The sequence below is a fragment of the Triticum dicoccoides genome, unplaced genomic scaffold (genome assembly GCF_002162155.2).
Source record: "Triticum dicoccoides isolate Atlit2015 ecotype Zavitan unplaced genomic scaffold, WEW_v2.0 scaffold5304, whole genome shotgun sequence".
NCBI lineage: Eukaryota > Viridiplantae > Streptophyta > Magnoliopsida > Poales > Poaceae > Triticum > Triticum dicoccoides.
Window position 1 is genome coordinate 4,866 of NW_021279670.1, and position 6,874 is coordinate 11,739.

A 6,874-nucleotide genomic window follows, 5' to 3' on the forward strand; every position below is an offset into this window, starting at 1 on the left:
CTTTTTTCTTCTGACGAGGATTGTGTGCGTGAGGAAGGAGAGAATTGACTTTTTTGCGAAGGGATACCCCCCTTTTTTCTTCTGACGAGGAATGCGTGCGTGAGGAAGAAGGAGAGAGTTGACTTTTGTGCGAAGGGATAAGGCTAATCTGAGGGCCTCTGGCCTTGATCTAATTACAAGCATCCCATCTCAAGAAATGAAAATTTTAAGTTGATGGGCAACACCTGAGGGACCAAATGGCAAGCCATTGTGGTGGTCTCTCTCCCATAAAAAATAAATTTAATATCATTGTGGGCACATGATTCACATATCAAATATTAAACTGATAAGAACAGATACTACACTTGATCTTAGCCAAAAAGCCGAGAAAGATATGAGTTGAACCGCTGCCCTACCCCTCTATTTATCCCCTCCTACCGGACGCAGCTTCGGTGCCTTAAAGGCACCTGCCTTTGGGTCACTGACATGTGGGCTAGCCACTTATTGGGCCCACATGTCATAGACACAAAGGCAGGTGCCTTAAGGCACTGAAATATAGTCCCCTCCTACCCTCCTATCCTCTCCTCGCCTAGCGAGGTGGTACTAAACGAACTGCTCGCGCCTGACGGTACAATGCCACCAAGCCAGCCTCTTGCGTGGGCCTAAACATAGAAGGCCTTTTGCAAGGCCTATTTTACGATCACAGCGCTGGCTAATGAGTTGCTCGCGCCGCTGTTTTGTGATCACAGCGCTAGCGAACGCCACGGCTCGAGGGGCAGTCTGCCGAGAATCAGCCGCGTGCACACGCCCGGAGCTATATATATCTACAGCTAAGAGCATCTCCAGCCGCGCCCTCAACAAGACCCCCTAGGCGACTTTTCGGCCGCCGGTGCTAAAAAATCGGCCCAGTCACGCCCCAAGGACCCAATTTTCGTCGGCTCGGGCTGAAATTGGCGCCGGCGGACCCAACCCAAATCCGGCGTGCTGGGGGGCGCTCGGGGGCGCTGGGCGAATCGTTTTTGGCGCGAAAGAGCCACGGGCCCTCCTTGCCAGCGACTCGTCTCGCTTCTCGCCGCTTCATCGTCCTCATCGCCTTGTTTCCCGCGGCGAATCAATGCCAAAGCTGCCGCGCGCTGCCGCACCGGTCAGCCTCCGTCGTTGATGCCTCACGGGCGGCGCAGTGAAGGCGTGACGACGCGTGTCCCCGCGCATGCCACGCATAGACGCGGCGGCCACGCGTGCTCGTGGAGCCTCCACCTATATAAGCCAACCCCCAGCGCGCCGGTGGCACGCACAGAGTCTCCACCGCTGACGCACCCTCTCTCCCCTTCCTCCCTCTCCCCTCGCCGTCCCAGTTCAAAGAAATGGCCGAACGATTCCCAGGCGACGGCGCGGCGGCGAACGGCTTCAGCCGCCGCCACCTTCACGAGGACGAAGCTTGGCTCCTCTTCGAGACCGAGTACCCGGTCTTGCCGGACATGCGGGTGCCCGAGGCGTGGAGAATCAGCGCCGGCGGGGTCCCGGTGCCACCACCGCCCACCGGGATGGCACGGCGTGCGGAGATCGCACGTATCCGCGCCTCCCTGCCGCGGGCGGCGAGGGAGGGGCCGCGCTACGTCCCCGACAGTCCGCTCTGGGAGCCGTACTTCCGCCGCCGTCACGCCGAGCAGCTCGAAGCCACCAACGCTGGAGGCCGTCCTTGAGTACATCGAGGGCGGCAACACTCCGAGGCTGGAGTACTGCGAGCCCCCGTCCTTCTCTCGCCGCTGTGGGAGCTCGTGGACGCCGAGGCGCATGGACCCTGGGGCGTCCTCCTCCTCGTCCAGTCGGTCGACCGGCTCTCCCTGCCTCCGCCCCGTCAAGCCGGAGCCCCAGGACACGCGTGTCAGCCGGCGCACCCGCCGCTCCGGTGTCCGCATCGCCGACTCCACCCCCGCCTCTGGCCGCCTCGTCTTCGTCGCGCCCAAACCGGAGCCCAGCCTCCCCCCGGAGTACGAGGAGCTAGCTCGGCGCGGCTTCTCCGACGAGGATGCCCTACGGTGGGCGCGCGACGACTACCTCCGCGACGACATGGTCCGGCAGCGCCGGGCCCTGGAGGAGATCGCTGCCCTCAAGCGTGGGCGCGAGGACGAGCACGGCGTCGTGATCCTCGACAGCGACGACGACGAGGACGCCGCCGGACCGTCCAACCCGCCGCGCCAACCGGGGGAGGGTTGCAGCAGGGATGGCGGCCGCGGCGGAGGCGACGACGACGACAACGGCGGCGGCGACTACACACGGTTCTATAGCCTCCTCGGCATGTAGAACGGCAACGAGCGGCGAGGCGAGGGAGACGGCGGGCCTAGTAGTGTGTTTTTTTTCTTTTTTGTAAAATATTTTAAATATGTATAAACTCTCGCCGTGTTTGGTTGAATTTGGTTTGAACTTGCCGAAATATGTATGAACTCGCCGAAAATGGTTGAATTTGCGCCATGTTTGTGCCTCATTTTAATTTTCACAAAAATTCGTGGGCACCGCGACTGGGTGGCATCACGCCCCCAGCGCGCGTTTTGCGCCGGTGCGCCCCCAGGGGCGATTTTTAGCGCCTCCTTGAGGGCCAACGGCTGGAGATGCTTTAACCATCACGGGTCACGGCCGAGCGCTGTTGTCAGTAGCAGGCGGAATCCGGGCTCAGTTCCACCATCCTTTCTGAAAGAGCAATTCTGCAAGTGCGTTCATGAGTTATTCAGAACATAGGTTGCTGCAGTCTTCTCTGAATTCACGAGTTATTATTCAGACATTCTCCACCCTCAAAGAATTCAGCAGACCGGATGTCCATTATTAACAGAAAGGCCATGGGATGAGTCGCTAATGATGGAAGTCAGGGACGTCACACAGAAGTTCTTTCAGCTCCCTCACGAGGAAAAATTGAAGATCAAAATGACACCTCAGAGTGATTATAGGTGTGATATCTGAATAAAAACCCAACTCTTCTTGTAGCTAGTTGGTTGGTCCTTGGAATATCTCTACATAAGTACATATGCAATGAACTTTCTTGTGGTCTATCATCAGAGGGTATCAGAGTGGGAGAAAATGTTACCAAGGGTAAACCTAATATGCATGAAGCAATTCATGTAAGTTCATCTGTCCCTCAATTTCTTGTAATACTTGTTTAAATTGTTCTGTCATTTTTAGCTAAACCCTTAGAAAAAATTTGCAATGCTACATGCCTATCGAACCGGGCAGATATGGTAATCATGCTAAACCAATGGAAGAATCTAATTTGTGGTATGTTTTCAACTTCCCTTCTCTGTTTTTCTTTAGGATCCCTTCTCTGTTCTTTTCTCTGAAGGTATATTTTAGAGAGCCGTCGTCACATTTTTTTCAGAAAACGGTTCACTGCCTGCTTTTCTGAAGGTAACACTGTTAGACACCTATTGATGTCAGTATGTTCACCATGTAAAAAAATGCTCCTTTACTACTTAATACGCTTTAAAGAGCTGAATAGTTTATCTTCCATGCAGGCCAGATTATCCATCAAATTTTGACACGCTGCTGGAAAACTATATAAGCCTTCTACAAAGTCCACTTATCTGAATTACTTATTCTTTTATGCTCATCGATCGTATCTGACAGTGTTTATCATGCCATTTTTTATTTCAGATCTTTCAAGGAAGATCATGCGAGGCATAGCCTTGGCACTGGGCGCGCAGTTGGATGCTTTCGAAGGCGGAACTACAGGAGATGCTTTCTGGGTTCTCAGATTGATTGGCTATCCATTCTCAGCTGGCATCCCACCACGCATTGATATTGGATGGTAAGCACACAAAAAAACATATTTGTCTTATGCTTACTTGGGTGGATACATCTGACTGCTTTTCTTCGATACACCATGCATCCTATGATCAATTCAGTGGAGCTCACACAGATTATGGTTAGTACATTGTATCGTGTTCTTTAAGTCAATACTAGAACACTGTATCGTGTTCTTTAAGTCAATACTAGAATAATATGTTTGCCTTTTTAGGAAAAACGCACATGGTATTTTTCAAAACATTAAACCAAAAATCCTGGGGGGAATACTTTTCCTCATTTTGTTAAACTGCAGGCCTTTTTGACACTGGTGAATCAGGACGGTGATATCTGTGCTCTTGAGATACTTATTACTTAACTAGCACACATATCTTGTACTATTATCCATCTATGCCCTCTGTTTCCTCTGTCAAGAAGCAAAGAGATTGATCTGCTGAAACTCTTTAGTAAATTTGGTATCAGGTAAGGAACCAGTCTGGTGAGTGGATATAAGCCAAGCCCGTACCCGGGACCTTAGTTTGCAACATCAGAGACATGCTGAAGGTTTCCTTGTTTGCAACTTCACTGAATTTTATCTGTTTTGTCCGCCTAATTCAGTCTTTTCTTGTAGCAACCTTATCAATTGTAAATCATTTTCTTGTAGCTATCAATATTTATTGATGTTAATGTTCACAATGCAACGAAATACTTAATTTTTTTCGACCAACAAGAAGTACTTAATTAATGTGCTTTAAAGAAGTGAATTGTTTATCTTCCGTGCCGGCCAGATTATCAATCAAGATTGTACGCGCTGCTGGAAAACCATATAAGCCTTCTACGAGGTCGACTTATATGAATCACTTTGCTTTATTTTTTTTAGAGGAATCTGAATCACTTTGCTTATTCTTTTATGCTCGTCAACCGTATCTAGTAATGTTGATCATGCTATTTTTCATTTCAGATCTCTGAGTTATGTTTCAATTTCTGAAACATGTTCAGAACCAAATCACATGATGATATGCACAAGAAAAACAGTCGGACATTTCTGGCAGTCAGATGCCGAGAACTTAGACAGTATCCAGTCCCATTTTCTTTGTTGGGGAGCCACAGGTGGGTTTTGGCCGCACTACAGTTACGTATGGTGGGTGGCCATCGTGCTGCAGAAGTGCAGAGTGCAGACTTCAGACCAACCACCACAATCATCAAAAACTCATCGCGCTGGCCTGATTGTTGAGCGGAAACAGGCGACACTGTTACTTACTCACGGGCTCATTTGTTGCCTTCCACCTTCGTCAGTGGGTTATTCATGTGCTCTCTGAATGTAATAGCAGAAGAGGGGCTGACGAGGTGTTGTGGTCACCGTCCTGTGCTACAAACTGGCAGCAACAAACAACAAACCGAATGCTTCACCTCAAAGGCTTGGACACAGATTGAGTTTCAAGCATCTTCATCTCAATCTCATCTCAAGATATTAAAATTTAAACTTAATTTGGTTGGGGTACGCCTGCCCAGGCAGTAGTGCAACACACTAGGCGACACCTGAAGGACCCAATGGCAAGCCATTGTGGTGGCCCCTCCCCCATAAAAAATAAATTTAATATCGTTGTGAGCACATGGCCCACATATCAGATATTAAACTGATAAGAACAGATACTACACTTGATCTTAGCCAAAAGGCCGAGAAAGGTATAATTTGATCTGTTGCCCTGCCCCTCTACTTGTACCCTCCTCGCCCTCCCGTCCCCTCCTCGCTAAGCGAGGTGGTACTAAACTAACGACCTGCAGCGGACGTTGCAATGCCACCAAACCAGCCTCTTCCGTGGGCCTAAACAAAGAAGGCCTTTTGGCAAAGGCCTATATAATCGGCCTGATTTGCCCCTGGATTGCTGTTTTGCGATCAGAGTTGGCGAACGCTGTCGGACTGCTGACAGTGACGGGAGGAATCCAGGCTCAGTTCCCCATCTTTTCTGAAAGAGAAATTCTGCAGTGCGTTCGTGAGTTATTCAGAACATAGGTTGCTGCAGACTGGATGTTGGAGTGTGACGGAAGAAGTTGTTCTCCTTGAGGACATCCGGCTCTGATCGATACATGTTTATCCTTGGAAATTTCTCTTTTCCGTGCCAATCGTGTTACGGAGATTTCTCGCCCTAGGCAGCAGATGCATTGTTTGTTTATCTAAAAAGTCAGCTCTATTTTCCTCTTTGCATGATCAGGTATCAGCCCGCTCGTCGACAAGATCGACGACCCTGACATGGCCGACCAAAAGTATGCTGGACGACGCTTGCAGGGAGGCCGGATTCTTCTATGTGGTAACCGCTCGTTCAACTTTGTGATGCCAAGTAATTTGGACCTGTAAGCAAACTATGTATACTAACTTTTATGTTGTTGTGGTATCTCAACTAAACATGGAAATAAACAGCATCAACAGTTTACAAACAAAATACTGTGCTGTCACCAGTAGTAGAGTGTAAAATACTGTGTGTGTGTGTGTGTGTGTGTGTGTGTGTCATGTTCAGTTGTTGTGTGCAGCTGGTCTTTCCCCTTCTGTTTTATGAGCAAAACTGGTTCTGGATGCTGCTCAACTCATCTGTTGAGTCCTAATTAACCATGCCAAATGATGACTGTGTATTATCAACAGAAAGGCCATGGGATTTGGACTCGCTAATGATGGAAGTCAGGGACGTCACATGCATGTTCTTTTAGCTCCCTCGTGAGGAAAAACTGAAGATCAAAACGACTCCTCAAAGTGGTTATAGGTGTGATATCTAAATAAAAACTTAGCTTTTCTTGTAGCTTGTTGTTTGGTCCTTGGAAAACCACTACATATGTAAATGAACTTTCTTATGGTCTATAGTCACAGGATATCAGAGAGTGGGAGAAAATGTTACCAAGGGTAAACCTGATACGCACGAAGCAATTGATGTAAGTTTACATCTGTCTCTGAATTTCTTGTCATGATTGTTTAAATTATTCTGTTTTTTTAGCTAAACCATTAGAACAAAAAATTGCAGTGCTACACACCTATAGAACCGGGCAGATATGGTGATCTTGCTAAACTAATGGAAGGATCTAATTTGTGTGTTTTCAACTTCCTTTCTCTGTTCTTCTTTAGGGGTCCCTTCTC

At 48.8% G+C, this 6,874-nt stretch overlaps 1 non-coding gene and 2 pseudogenes across 1 annotated transcript; 1 reads left to right on the forward strand and 2 right to left on the reverse strand.

Moving 5' to 3' along the window:
- Window positions 1-200: 200 nt before the first annotated feature.
- On the reverse strand, window positions 201-375 carry LOC119346857 (annotated as a pseudogene).
- Window positions 376-2,755: 2,380 nt separating this feature from the next.
- LOC119346855 overlaps window positions 2,756-6,874 on the forward strand; it is a 29,311-nt pseudogene continuing 25,192 nt past the window's right edge.
- On the reverse strand, window positions 5,244-5,440 carry LOC119346856. The gene has a single exon (XR_005167970.1). It is a non-coding gene; the product is annotated as a U2 spliceosomal RNA (small nuclear RNA).